The sequence below is a fragment of the Apteryx mantelli genome, chromosome 3, assembly GCF_036417845.1.
Source record: "Apteryx mantelli isolate bAptMan1 chromosome 3, bAptMan1.hap1, whole genome shotgun sequence".
Taxonomy (NCBI): Eukaryota; Metazoa; Chordata; class Aves; order Apterygiformes; family Apterygidae; genus Apteryx; species Apteryx mantelli.
The window spans coordinates 10501780-10518004 of record NC_089980.1 but is presented as its reverse complement, the minus strand read 5'-3'; positions in this window follow the sequence as shown (position 1 = coordinate 10518004).

Genomic DNA, 16225 nt, shown 5'->3' with positions numbered 1-16225 from the left:
TGGTCAATTCGTGGGTTCAAGACTATGAATGTGGGGATGACAGTTCTGCCAGCATAGGTAACAGGGTGGATTACAGGTGTGCGAGTTTTTCCTAGCAGATTTGGAAAGAGTGAGGGTACAAGGACAGCAAAAGCTTGCAGGAGTATGGGTTGGGTGGTCTGGATTGTTACGACTTGTTTAAAAAATTATTTTTCTTTTTTTTTTTAAATAGTGTAATTGTTTTACTTGTGCAAACTGTACAAGTTCCTGGCCAGCCCATGCACACTGACTTCAAATACCCAATCCTCAATGAAGCCCTGGAAGGCTAAATGAAAACCAGACTTGCAACACCTGCTGGATGGTGGCCATCACCAGCTGAGCTCAGATAAACTTCCCAGCACTTGTACACAGAAACAAAAATACCCAGTCCTCCCTCATTCCCCTCCTCCAAACTGCCCACAAAAGCCTACCAGAATTTCTTCTAAAAGTAAAATCTTACTCAAGCACAAAGAGGGGGGAAAAAGATGCTTAAGAAAGTACACAACACTATGATGTATACAGTCTTGACAAGTACTTGTTTCTGTGTGGGCAGTAGGACAGCTCAGCCAGGGGTATGTTCCTTGCTGGTCTCTGGGCACTCTTACAGCTGTATTTATGGTAGCTGAGTCTGCTGAAAAATTCACCCCAAAAGCTTTCCCATTCATGTAGCCTTCCCCACCTTTTTGCCTGATCTTCACCCCAAATCTGAAAAGGTCAACTTACTTTTAAGTTTGGTCACAAGCTCTCCTTGACTGAGATAGTTCTGTTAAGAAAGAGAAACCTTAAATATTGAATTCTGAATATTTTAATTTTATGTTCACTATGGAGTGAAGAGAGAATATTAAAGCTTTCTCTTTCTTCTCACTTTTTTAAGTATAAAAGCATTATTACATCAAACATCTGTCAAAAGAAATACTGCTTTCATTAGCATATTGTTACCATAAAATCTCTCTTAATGACCTACAGAACGTCTTACTGTGATTCTTATATGGCTGCAAGGGCAAAGAATATAAGAGATGTACAGGAATTTTTTTTAAGTCATGATCTAAAAGCAGAAATAAAGTAACAAACTATACATCCTCTAATGAAATTCTCACCACTGCACCCTACTCTAAGAGACTCATGCCTCAGAAGATGGACTACTGTGAGATTTTTCCCCCCCTGAATGAGGCAGCCACTTCTCCATGTAAAATAAATAGGCTCCTTCTAGCACAAAGTGGATCCTCAGGCAAGAACTGGATATAGGACTTGTGTTCCCTCCTGTTTGCAGAGGCTGTAGCCTTTCGGAGGTGAGATGTTTACTTTCCATGGGGAGGAAGTTTCCCACCCCGCATGCAGACATTCATCAGGCCATCAGGCTGCGTAAGCAACAGCCCTGCAGGCCATTGTGCACCTCCTGTGTCTTTGGCACCCCTCATGACTGTTGCAAATTACGCACAACCCGAGGATGATTTGGAGGTTTTGCCTGGTGCAACTGTGAAATAGTTTACTGCATAGCTCTGCTGACTGGCCCAGGCGGGCATGGGCTTTGCCACACAGCAAGGAGTCCAGTTTGGAAGGAGTTTCACTGCATGACTCAAAGGCATCATTCAAACAAAATTAAACACTCACCCTCTCTATCTTCCTGAAAACTCTTCATGCTTCTGCACCAGGGACACGCTTTCATTTAGGTAACCCAGGTTTCGCTTCTTGTCAATAAGCTCCCAAAGGTTTTGTGTTTCACAGAGGAAGCTGGTGCAATTAAAATACAGGAGCTGTACAGCCAAGTGATGGGTGGGTGGGTGTTGCCCCCTGGGGACACCTGATAGCCCCTCACGTTTCCTGCTCTTTTCTCCATCCCATGAGGGCACGCAGCTCCATACTTCAACATGTTCACGAGTTAGTGACATTTCTACGGGAAAGCCTACAAAGCAATAGGCAGCCATGGTTTAGCTGGTGAGGAAGTAATGATTTATAATAACATTTGAAACAGGTCATTAAATATGACCTCCTCATTGCAAGCTCCATGCTGAGCAAGAAATTTTCTTGTAAAAGATTTACCAGTGAGCTTTTCATACACCTGCCTAGTAGCTTTTCCATAACCAGTCAGACTCGCTCACAGTTCCCAAGCCCCTTGTAGTGTTTTTTCTTCAAAATGTGAAGACATTTTAACACTGCTGAAAATTGGTTTGAGCAGCTAAGCAAAAAGGCAGGAATTGGGGGTTGTTTGTTTTGATTTACTCTAGAAGCAAACAAAGGACACAAATGACAAGAGTTTCTCTGATCTGGACTTCACTTGATTAGAAATACATGTCCAAAGCTTCTGAAGTGGAAGCAACTCAGTTTTAGTTTTCCTCATCTACAAGATGCTCCATTAAATTCATCTCCTCATTCTTCTCAAGTTGCCAGCACAGCCCCATCCAAGTACTTTCTAGAAATACACCCATTGATCTGGCTGACGTTTGTCTCCTCACATTTCCCAGGTTCTTTTAGAAGTGTTAGTCCTGATCCATATAGCCACAGCCACCTCCAGCTGCAGAAGAGCAGAGGATCCTGCAGGAGGCTAGAAATTACACAGCAGCATTAGCCAGCTGTAAAACCATCCAGCAAACCCCCTGCAGTTAAAACATCAGGAAGTAGAACACCTTCCACATCGGAGAGGCTGTGGTGAGGACCAGGGCAAGCGACTTCCCTGGTCCCCTCCTTTCCTTTGATTCTCAGAAGTCCTGCTCCAACAGAGACAAAATCATTAGGCTGCCACCTTAGTAAGTACTGATGAGTCTGCTGTTGTGTATTGCCAAACTCAGGATTGCTCCAGTGCTGTGACAACTGATATCTGGAAAAAAAGAGTTTGCTCTTTGGGAATTCGTTTCCCTTCTACGTCATTTTTTCTCTCTGACCATTGTTAAACAATCTGAATCTCTAACTCCCCTCTGCCACAGGGGTGATATTGTTCTTCTCCTAACTTTCTTCTGTAGGGTCAGCAGATTGCTGATGCTGCAGGGTGGGCCCTGTGCCTGCATGGACGGCCTCCAGCTTTAGTGGCAGCATCACGTCCATGATGCTCTAACACTTCTGAGGAGCAAGCCGCACAAGGCAGATTTCTGCTGAGGCTGGCCTTCCTCATGGGGTGTTGGGAATTGTGACTGAGGCTGTCTGAAATGAAGCAATGCAAGCCACACTAAAGAATAAGAACAGGGCTCCCCCAGTGGGTTTGCGCTCGCAAGGAAACCTCAGGTGCAGATGGCTTCTCCTCCTCTGGAATAAACCTTCTCTAAAATTGTCCATATTTTGCATATCAAGGTAGAGACACTCTTCCTGTACCAGTGAACAGAGAGCTCTTTCAACCTTTTTGTCCCCAGTCATCCTGTCAAACTCTGGCCAATAAAAGAGAAGAAGTTTAGCACAGTGAAGATAAACAGCATATCTCCTCCATGTACCAGTTTTTGAAGGCTGAGGTCCATACCATGCAGGATACCAGCGTCACTGCTCTTATTTTGGACCCTAAGCATTCCTCTCAGTACCTGCTGCCAGTGGGTCCCACTTATGCCCATGGAGAGCCATCGCTCCCCTGCTGCAGTTCCCTTAATCCCTCGGATATTCTGCTTCTGTGTGACTGGGCTGTATTAACAAAGTCTCACAACAGCGAGACATGACTATAATCAGCTGGAATTTGCAGAAGAGAAAAAGAAGCTTTAGGTTTTTTGGCTAGGTGAAAAAGTAAGTTCATCTGTACATCATTTAGTAATGCTATGAGCATTTGAAAGGCCAATAACTCTAATTCTATTTTGGTGATGAGCATGATATTCATACTATGATAGGAAGCTATCTAAGTATTTAGGTGTTTTAAAAAATTATCCATAAAGTATAACTCAGCAGTTTGGTTTCTCAGTCAACAGAAGGAGGTATTTCTGAAGATAAAGAAATAGTTTAGAAACTTCATGAGTTATTATTAGTTTTTTGTATTCCACTTTTTCCATTGTAAAGCCTACATCATAAATAAGTTTTACTTAAGCCTGTTTTAGAGGCACTTACAGTTTTACAACATCATATAGACCAATCCAAACTCTTGATTAAGTCAATGGAAGCAATCTATTTTGAGTTATGTGAGCTCTGGGACAGTCCATATCCTCCAAAGGACAAATAAAACTGGAGATAAGCAAACAAACTACACAGTTCTGTTTTGCTTTGTTTTTAAAGTATCATTTTTTTTATCTGTGTAACTAGAACTGTTCCTTCACAAATGAGGCTAGATCATATTACATGCTGCATCTGATAGCACAAAAAACAAAATATTTGCATTTATTTATTTAGTAGAGTTCCTTTGCCTTTTCACCTTTTATGAAGGCAGAAAGAAAGCCTCTGTCAAAAATCAGAAAATTAACTCTCATCATAAAGAGATGTCAGATGTCCCTTAGGGAAGAGGACTTTTAAAGAACAAAGAATAAGCATGTACAAAAAGTACAGCCTCATTCTTGCTTTAGGAGCAAGCCACAAATGAAAGGTATCAATACCGAAGCATCCAATATTTGATATCAAATACCGGATATTCTCTAAGCCTGTTCATGCCTACACCAAAACAGCAGCTGGAATAAGACAACATTTTCAAGAAGGTAGATAATTATTTCTTTGAAGCAGAACCTAGCATAAACTGTACAAGGGAAAAGTATTTGCTTGTAAGCATGTTTGTAATCTTAATTTTTTTTACTGGGTCCAAAACAGAATAGTTATAGGCAACTGAAGCTGCCATTGTTGATGCCAACCTTATTCATGAGTAATGAAAGCCATGCTGCTACTCAAATACAGCTACAAATTTGAGCCCAAGACATCAGGGAAATGACTGAATTTACTGGTGCTCAGTATTAGGCTCTCATTCAGGCTTTGCCCAGAACTTTAGATAAATATCTCTAAAGTTGATCCAAACTCAAATGATACACAATTGTGTCACAAATAAAAAAGTAGTCTCCTTTTTTTTCTTAAAAAAAAGAAGTTTGTATTGAATTCTAACCTCCCCATGAAATATAGTATTTGCAAAGAACACTTTACCATCAGCATTTCCCATGCTTTGTAGCTAGCCAAGCTCCTTTATGAAGCCAGGTAAGGAGGCAGCCCTGCTTTCCACACAGGGAACATGCACAGCTGTCCCAGATCTTTTTTAACACGCCAAGCAGAACATAAAGGCCTTATTCTGAAGCTGCATTCCAGCATCCCAGGAGAGAAAACATAACCAGTCTTTATGCACTAAGGCACAGCAGACATGCTCTGCCCAGCTCGTACATAAGCCTTGCTTGCACCTTCACACACAAGCACACTTGTGACAGAGAGGCAGGAAGGGAATACAGAGTAGCAAGATGTGATGTTACCAGATGACTCAGTTCCAAATATTGAAAGCTTGTCAAAATGGCTGTGTCACTGTCTGTGGTACCCCCCTGTGGCCAGGTCGGATATAGCAATCGCTGTGCTGCCCAAGGCACTTCATCCTTAGTGATATCCTTGCCGCCTATGACACTTCTTCCTCTATACCAATACCCTTGCTGCCCATGACACTTCATCCATAGCAGTCTCTGTGCTGCCCATGACACTTCTTCATCCGTAGCAATCTCCATGTTGCCCATTGCACTATAGCAATCTCCCTGCCACCTGCAGCACTTCTTCATGCATAACAATCTCCACGCCACCCATAGTGCTTCATCTGTAGCAATATCCTTGCCACCCATGACACTTCATCCATAGCAACCTCCATGTCAGGTGCAGCACTTCTTGATCCATAGCAATATCCTTGCCACCCATGACTCTTCTTCATTCATAGCAATCTCCATGCTGCCTGAGACACTTCTCCATCCACAGCAATCTCCATGCCATGCACGGCTCTTCTTTATCCCTAGCAATCTCCATGCCACCAGCAGCACATCACCACCATGGTTTCTGAGCACTTCCCTCAGAGGAGCACAGAGCTTCCCTCACACTGTAGGGCCCCTGGAGTTACCCACCAGGGCCAGACCTTTGCCAGTGCAGGCCACAGCAGCCCTTGGCTCCTCTGCTTCGCACTGGAGATGGCTCACTGGAACCGGGGCTGCCCTTGCTGCCAGCTCCCAGTCTGGCAGACCAGTAGGGACAGGTTCTGCCTGTCCTAGCATCTCCCTGGCTGCTCCAGCAGCTCCTCTCCAGCCCTCCCTGCACAGTGGGCAGGGCCCACAGGCCCTCCTCAGCTGCCCCACAAGGCTGTGGCAGCTGTTTCCAAGGAGTCACTTTCTCACAGGTAGGGTAAATGAGCAAAACCCCTATTAGCCCTTTGCAGGTTGCTCCTGCCTGCACACAGTATGGCAAGTCTGTGCTGTGAAACAAGAGGGAGCTATATGAGGACACAAGATACCTTGGATTTCCCTTGCAGTTTCTGCCCAGATGTGAGCAGCAGGGCATGCAGTGCACTCAACAGACACTTGGCACTTCCAGCTTTGAAGAACCCTGAAGACATTGGTGAGCTCTGGGGTGGGAGAGATTTAGCCAGTGGTCTTCAGAAGAGGGCAGCTGGTGCACCAAGACCCATGCCAAATGCATCACTTCTCTTCATAGTCCAAGTAGAAAGTCTCATTGCTCTTATTGCTGCTTCTGGATTTTGTGGGGGGATTTTTAATGTTTTTTTTTTTTAGTATGGCAACATGATGCCAACAGAGGGAGCTGTTCAGAAAATAGATCACTCACTTTGGCACAGCAGTGAGGCAAGCAGAGGAAAAGCATGTAATTTTAATTATTAAACAAAATGAAAGATGAATCATCTCCAGTCAGGAGACATTGTCTATTTACTATACTAAAGTGAAAAATAAGTCTGTCAGCAAAGCTATATCCCAGAACAGGGGAATCCCAGGGTTTCTCCTTCTCTGCGTGTAAGAATGTTCTGTCCCAGAAAAGAAGAGCAAACCAGTTCCCTTCAACAGCACTTTAAGCACAGTAGGTTGGAGTATCACAGGCTGTATTAACACTGTTGTCAGTGCGACTGTGCCTAAGAAGTACCACTGTTGGGTTACCCCACCCTATCCCAAAGGTGCCCATGACACTTCCCGACTAACCAGCTACATTCATAACGTGCTCAGCACATGGCACATTTCAGCATGAGACCAAATCTCAAACCTCCATCTCACTGATGATACAAAACTGGGAGCCAAAACTGGCTGATACCCCAGAGGGCTGTGCTGCCATTCAGAGGGACCTCCACAGGCTGGAGAGACAGGCAGAGGGGAACCTCATGAAGTTCAACACAGGCAAGTGCAGGGTCCTGCACCTGGGGAAGAATAACCCCATGCACCAGTCCAGGCTGGGGGCTGACCTGATGGAAAGCAGCTCTGCAGAGAAGGACCTGGGAGTGCTAGTGGACACCAGGTTAAGCATGAGCCAGCAATGTGCCCTTGTGACCAAGAAGGCCAATGGTGTCCTGGGCTGCATTAGGAGCAGCATTGCCAGCAGGTTGAGGGAGGTAATTCTCCCCCTTACTCAGCCCTGGTGAGGCTGCATCTGGAGTAGTGGGTCCAGTTCTGGGCTCTGCAGTGCAAGAGAGACACAGAGCTACTGGAGTGAGCCCAGCAAAGGACCACTAAGATGATGAAGGGACTGGAGCATCTCTCATATCAGGAAAGGCTGAAAGAGCTGGGACAGTTCAGCCTGGAGAAGAGAAGGCTCAGGGGGGGATCTTATCGATGTGTATAAACATCTGAAGGGAGGGTGCAAAGAGGGCAGGGCCAGGCTCTTCTCAGTGGTCCAGGAAGGTCCATCTGACTCTAAGGAGAAACTTTTTTACTGTGAGGGTGACTGAGCACTGGAGCAGGTTGCCCAGAGAGGTTGTAGAGTTTCCATCCTTGGAGATATTAAAAGGCTGTCTGGACACAGTCCTGGGCAGCCCATTCTAGGTCACCCTGCTTGAGCAGAGGGATTGGACTAGATGATTGCTGAAGGTCCTTTCCAACCTCATCAGTAGTAGAGCCAAGATTATCTCTGAATTGCAAAAGCACTGAATAACCAAAAGTATTGAATGGCCAGAGGGAAGAAGTGGATGCCCCAAGAATAAGAAGGTAGAGAGACGTGCAGACTTTAAGGACACTTGAAGTTGTGTTTTTTTGAAAATTAGGCTCTACATGCTTTAGTTTCTTGATAGCAGGGTAGAAGGTGCCTGATACGAATATGTAAGAATGGCTTACTGAGATTTCTAAGTGGGCAGAAGTGGTCTAATTAAGATGAGGTTTTATGTTCAAGTTAGGGCAGAGGTTCACAAGAGCCAGGATTTACTACTGGATTATGGAAGTTCCATGTGCAAATCCTAAGTACTTACAGATATGGTTATGGTTACAGGGTAGGGTAGAGCACTGAAAATATATAAATGAAGGACTAGAATTTGAACTAGGCTGAAGACAATAAAATGGATTTACTTTAGTGGTTGAAAGCCCACTCCATTTCCTCAAACAGATGCACTTGGGTGCCACATACCTGCAGGATTAGTCTGTATCTACCACCTTATCTGGGCTTGTCATCTCTACAGAAATGAAAGAGTCTTCATTTTACATGAGTTTACACGACTTTAGAGATACTTAAAGTGAAAATAAGTTTTATACTAGCAAGACAAAAAAATTACATCTTAATTTCAAAACTGAAAACAAATACAAAAGAAAATGATTAAAAGGAGAGAACAGCATTAGATCGTACCTGAACTTCAAAATCTGTCTGCATCACGATTTGGTCAACACGACAATTCAGTTACCTTCTGTCCCTTGCATATTGCTTTTAACAGCAAACCTCATCCTTGGTTTCTGTTTGTCATTTGTAGTTGGGGGTTCCTTATTTTTGAGTTCTCTTCTAATTTAGGTAACTTTTTTATGTTGACCAAGATTCTTGACACTTATGTGAGAATAACTCCTCTTTGATAGGTAAAAAAGGACACTCAAAATTGTATGTTTCCTATCCATTCTTCTTCCTTTTCTCTGAGGAATCAACTGGATTGCAGTTCTAAACTTCAGTTGTAATATTTTGCAAATCATATATCATAAGGCATTTTCTACTGTGCCATGGCACTGTTTGTCTTTTGGTTTGCTAATTTTCTTTCATAGAAACTACATGACATGTTAATACAATAAACATGCATTATGAAACAATTTCCCTCCTCTCCTCAAACACAGTACTAGTTTCAAAGGCCATCATGTCATAGTGTTGACCAATAATTACCTCAAACCTCAGCATGCTTTTATCTCCCTAGAGGCATTCACAGCCTTTTGAAAGGACTAGCCTCCAAACTTTAGAAACTATTTCTTCATCATATTGACAACTGCACATAACTAGACTTTATTCCTGTAAAATTAAACACAATGATATTTTATAACTGTGTCAAATTTTCCTCAAAAAAATTCACCATGCATTGTAGAAGTTACTTCCAAAGACGGATTGGAACAGAATAAGAGCAATATAAAAAAAGAATAATCACAGTGAGCACAATGAGGGTGCAGTTTCATTTTATACCAAATCTGATTTAACTGCGGGCATCAGCCAAAAGGGGTTATCCCATTCTCTCCCTTCTTCTTTCAGCCATGTGCTCCCATGTTTCCTTTATGTTAGATCTAACAATCATGCAGCTGCAGGGCTCAAAAATTTGGTTTGCTGATCCAAGAGAAAACTAACCTACCACAAAAAGAATTTTCTCTCTGCAAAATTTTACTTTCGGATTTAGTCTTGAAGATAGTTCTAGGTGCAATTGTGATTCATACAAGAGACAAGAGAGCTTGCTTTTAGCCACGGAAGGTAAAGAAGTATCATTTTTCAAATATCGACAATTTGAATTCAACTTTATATTTAATCTCCTTTGGTCTATGGGCAGCGTGCCCCAGAGAGTTCTGATATGGTATCATAGTATCTAGCTGTACAGGTAGAAGGATACAGTAAGCATTTTAAAGAAACCATTCTAAAAATTTTAGCAATCCAAAATTCATGCTAACATTTGTACTACACAACATAGTGTATCCCATATAATTTAAATACATATATTCAAAGTGAAACAATAGCTGTATAAATAAATCATCACCTTCAGGAAAATTATTTAAATTATAAAGATATGTTGATAGTCCTTGGCTAGTGCAGAGCTCATTTTAGAACAAAATCAAAGCCTGTTTTCATCAAATTATTTCCACAAAATATTATTTAGTTTGAATCTTCCATTTGAATCTTCAGTCCCTTTCTATCCCCTAGATATTTCTGAAAGTAAGCTAGTCAGTACCAATGCACAATAGAGAACTCACCATTTTGAGTGACACACTCCTTGAAATGTCTTATTCAAACAGAAATCATACCACTGTAATACTATAGAATCAACCAAGTCTCCAGTACCTTTTCTTGTAAATCCGAAAATAACTGTTAGTCATCAAAACATCTTGCACAATCTATTTCAGAAGTCTCCACTGTTGACTTTAAGGGACTAGTAATGTTTGACTCTCTTAAGATAAATACCTTAAACAGTGATGTGCTGACTCCACTGAACCTGATGGCTGAGCTCCCAGCAATTTCAGTATCTCACTTGAAACATTTGCCTTGATACAATGCTTTCTGAAAACTGCATTTTCATTACCTTGAAAGACTTTTTGTTTTGGAAAGATCAGTTCAGTAGTCTTTTTCTCTATGTGTATGTGCATATTTATACCAGTGTAAATTAGGATAATAAATTGGGTAACTTTAGTCTAAAAGATCTATTACAATGTACTCTAGCTAATAGGCTGCAAGAGGGATCTTGAGATAACTTATGGGGGCTCCTACTCTGCCAGTCCCCCTGGAAGTCTGGTGGAAGGGAGCACACCTGGGTAGCTTGCCCAGTACCAGCCACGCATATGTACTGGTGCAGTCTAACACCTACAACACCTATCGTTCTTAGAAGACTCTTACACACTACAGTGTGAGAACTGACACTGTAACTTCACAGCTATCTTGTCCCCAGCTGATCATAACAGAGCAGGTTGGAGCCCACCAGCCTTGCTGCTATTACAGCCCTCAATGCCAGCACAGGCACACCTGGAGTGCTTCACAAACACAGCTCTCGGTTGGAGCTGGTTAGAGCCATGTGCTCGAGCCTCTCAGTTGCTGTTTAAGAAGCAAGGAAAAGCAGCTGGTTCAAGCTGTTTCTAGTCTGGTTCCCGAAGGAAACCTTGCTTACACACTCATGGTGTCCACCTGTACAGTTTTTAGAATTTCTGAGTCCACTGACCAACTTCTGCAAACCTGAAGAGGTTTAGAGATCTGAAAGGTACTCAGTTCCTACAGGAGGCTTGCACGACATACAGCCTGGGGGATAAGGCAGACCTTGAAGCCAGAAGGCAAGAGGTAGGAGCTATTCACCCAGTCAACACACACGTACACTGTCTGCTGTGCAACAGATGTGTGTGGACACAGGAGACACAAGAGCTGGCTAATGGTGGAGACAGAGGAGATGGGGTGGCAACGCTTCGGTGCTGGGATAGGGAATGCAGGAAGGAGAGCTGGATATTACCTTGCACTACCGGGAACTTGCTACTGAAGAAGTGTAGGACATTAACAACTTAAAAGTATTGCATGGTGGTCGCACAAGAGACTTCTGAGGCAACCAAGGGTATTGTGGTTAAGACACAAAGCCACAGGAAAGCAGACTTCACCGTATCTATTGCTCATGTGTTTGCTAACGTATTTTATTTAGTTTGTTAGACACACAGAAGTGGGTAACAAGGCAGACATTTATGATGTTCAAATCACCGTTAAGTGATCCTGAACATCTTTAAGGGACTTATTCCCTAGGATACGTGGAAGATAAATGCTGAGTCACTCTAGGACCTTACACAATGCAACTCACTGACGAAGCCCTCCTACACTGTGGCTTGAACGATCAATAGCATGGCTGTTAGAGCAGCACAACCTACTACAACAATTCCTGTAAAAGATGAGCAGAAGGAAACAGGTATGTTTTTATTAATCAGTAGTGCTATCTTCAGACCCACTTCAGGAGTCCTTTACCGTGAGCTATCAGTGATGTGCGCTTCCATGGAAAAACTTGACACAATTTCCTGCAATCCATAGGCTCTCAGCATCTCTGGGATTTTGATCCTTAGCTCAGGTTTGGACTTGACTGAATTTCTTGGTGGATCTGGACTCGGAAATGAGGCAATGACACTTTTGTAACTCACCTGCAAACCTTCTACCAAAGCATCTGCTGTGTCTGTCTCCTTCCTAAATGCTGGAGAAATTCTATTTTTGGCCTGACTTTCAAGTGCACAGCTTAGTAAACCAAAATTGGTCTTTCACATAAAAATCCTGGCCAGGTAGAAGATAACACTTTATATTCCTTTTGTCTCTTCAAACATTCCTTGGAAGATAAGCTTTATTCATACTGTAAATTATACACCAATTCTTAGCCAGATTTCTTTGAAGTTCTTCCAAAAATTTCTTTCTTTCTATTCTTTCCTTACAGACCATTTGGTTTCACCTCTACCCGCTCTACTTTGATAGAGATTCTCCCTTGATAGAAATTTTCTTTGTTTACTCTGCTTTCTAAAAGGAGCCTTTATTTCCTTACCTAGACACATTATAAACTTTCCCTTCAACTCTCCCATTCCCTTCTAGGCCTCCACCTGCCAATCAAGCTGACCTAAAAACCAGATTATTTCCTCAGTTATATTTTACTTTGAAAAGTGCCTCTCTACTGAATTAGAGGATGGGATTGCAGCCCTCTACATAGGTTCAAATACTGTTAGACAAACCTTTTGGGAGTCAAGAGACCTTTTCCAAACAGGGCTGCATATAGACTGTAGATGGTGTCCATTTGTTTTCAAACATAACAGCAAGAAAGCTTTCCATATATTTCAGTGAATTTCAACAAGTTAATCCTACTAGCACCAAATAACTAGATCTCTTAACTTATTTTGTTGACTCAAGATAAATGACTAGTGACCAGAAGAAACAGAAATTATGGTGAAAATCAAGTTTTAATTTTTTTTAATATGTATGTACATACACACACTTTTACACCATATTCCAATAGAGATTCACAAATAAAATGTTTTCACTACTTAGGCTTATAAAAATTTATGAACTGATGCCAGTTTTCTGCTTTATTTATTACTTACACTGGAGATGATCTGATAAATTGAGAAGTGGTATATATGACGTGAGTATATCTAAACAAAAGTGAACAGTTAATATGTACACCTCAAAACTCAACTGCATAAATGCTGATTGCCTGTTTTCTGTATTTGACAGTAATGACTGAAAACATTAAGAATTACTGAAGCCTTTTTCTCCTGCAAAACAGAACATACACAAGGTGCTTTCAAGAACCCCTAATCACACACACTCCCCCCAACTATAGAAACTATAGTTTGGAAAAGCTTTGGGGTATGGTTAAGAACTTGAAAAAAAGTTGCATAAAGAGTAACCTATTTGGACATTACAGCAGTTAATCTAGAAATTGGAACACTAGGAGCATATTGGAAACAACTCCCTAGTTTGACAAATGAATTCCATAGTGCCTGGGGATATTTACCTTACGCTAAGTTTCTTTTTCTACATTGTCTGTAACCACTGCTGTCAAGCTGCTGCCAATTGCTACTCCTGAGAAAGCACAGTGTTGTGACTAAACCCTAGGCATCTTTTAACTGGCTTTCTTCACTGTGGTTAAAGCTATGCAGCTATTCTCCCCTCCTAAAGTAACAATTCCAGTCATTTTTCCTTATAGTAGCTCTATATTTGGCCACAATGAACCACCTTTGGCTTGGCTTTAGCTTTCCTAGGTACTGTAAATATTGAATCCTTCCTTCTTTTGTAGACTTTACCAGCAAATGGTATTTTTTGCTCAACTCCTGCATGGGTATCCTTGGGGCCTTTCTGGCAAACCTCTGCAGTTTAATCGTATCCTTGAAAAAATCAAGAAACTATGTAAGTTACAAAATATAAAGAAGATTAAATAGCAAAGTTTGGCATACTCTACTGCTGCCTTTAAGCAGTTTATAAAGCCATATGCTCAGGCTATATGCATTTTTTGATTCTTTTTTAACTGGGAAATCTATACCTACAAAGTATATTCACCCTGTTAAAAGGCAGAGTTCTGCAACATTTCACAATCTGAAGGTTTTCCTCATTGCTGAAAGGTGATAGAAGCACCTTTTTCAAAAATGAAGGTTTAGAGGGGAAAAAAAGACAAAAAAAAAAAGTGGATCTCAGGATTACACTCTTACAGTGTATTACATACTGGCTACCTGTAAGGCCTTTATATTGTATTAAACCTGCTGCCACTGATTCCTCAGCATGTTGAGAATGGACTGTTTCATGTTGATAGAGAACACTCATCTCTGCTCCACAATTTCCCATCATTAATTCTGCATCATTTTGCTCAAAACTGAGGTATAAAAATTGTCTGACCGTACCATTATTACGCTCCACTGTGAAATATTGCACCTGTTTCACCTATAATACCATACTAAACAAAAGTTTTGGCTTCCCTTTCTACTATTACTCAGTCTTAACCTACATTTTAGGTAACAATAGCAGTTAACACAGCCTTGCTAATCCCCCCTGGATTTACTACCAGCTTTGCTTCCTCTTATGCTGCTTTCACAACATCTCCCGTATTGTCCTCTATGTGTAGAATGGCTTCAGTTTGAGTAAGTCAGGCCACCACTTCCTCCTCAAACTACTCATATTTCACAGTGTTTCCAGAGGTTAATTCACAAGCAGAGGAGCATTCCCTTTGGCCCTACAGAATACAGAGAACACAATTCTAAACTTTAAAGTATAACAAGCCTTCTCTGTGACTTGCTCAACTGCAGACCTCTAAAGTCACTCCTTTCAGAGCATACTTTTAAGGTAAAGGAACAAAGGAAGACAGGAAAGCGGCTCTAAGTTTCCTGCTACAACTGCCTGGCATACTCTGCTGTGTGCTAGCACAGTCTCCCCTTTCATAACATGCCTGCACAGAATGCAGCTTCCACTGTCTAGAGAGAATAATTTTCTCATCTTAAAAAAAAATTAAAAAATCATTCTGTGATTTAGCTTGGTTTCAGTCTTTCTCTGATGATTTCACCTACACCTCACCCACAAAAGCAGGTGTTTCATCAATTACAGATTACATATACACATAATTATATATAATTATGACTAGTATAGACCATTAATTATAGATTAAAATATTTTCTCCAAGAGATATATTATTTACTGTTAATGTTACATATTCTGAAGACTAGAAAAAGTATTTATTTGCCCATTTTTCAGAGAAGGACACAAGTATATAAAATGTGAAACTTGTAATACAAGACAAGAGGTGGAAATACAGACTATATTAAACTGCATGGACATGTGCAGTACTCCAACATGATTTTACAATATTATAAAATGTTAGCAGTGAAATATACTGTGGCAGAAGACTGGCTACACTGTCACCAACCTGTCTGCTACAAAATAACCTAGGCCATGTAATTATGTGTTTGAGTATAAAATCAACAGCATCCAAATTGTTCGTATTTGTATGCGTTTCATCTGGTTGCCCTTCCTTTACAGTTTTAGCCAGCTCTTGCTGTCAACTGTATAATTTCTTCTCAGACAGTATCAACTCACGCCAGGGGAAAAGGTTACTCATCATGTACAGGAGTTTACAGCTCCCTTCATTGCAAAGCATATCCATCTTCACCACTTTTGCTAAGCCCCTCAAGCCCAAAATAGAACCTGTAGCAGAATTAGACCCACCATTAAAGCAGTGTAAGATTTTTCGTTGGCTTAAGGGGGAGTATGATGATGGGAAGTTGTGATCTGCCAGTCTACATTACTGCTAGTGCAGAAATTCATGTATGCCAACACCATGTTCTTCTCAGAAGTACCCTAGGTAGAAGGTCAACTCTGTACTTCATTTGTGCTCTGTACCTTGCTTGTGATTCTCAGGACAATAAAGTAGTAAAGCTCCTTTTCTTTTTTTCCCCCACCCAGACAGGAGGAGGAGAAGTTGGACAATTAAAAGAGACACTGATCAAGTTCAAAAAGATGCAAAAAGCTTGGCTTCTTTAGGAAGCTATTTAGCAAGTAATTGAGCAGAGTATTATATAGACATGGAAACAAAGTAAAAGCAAAACACAGGATTTACTGTTTTATAATATAATGCAATATAAAAGTCATTTTGAGATAGTGTGGAAAGAATCCTATGCTGGAATCCAAATCTCCAAAAGGAGAGATTAAGCAAGGAAGAAGGAAAATT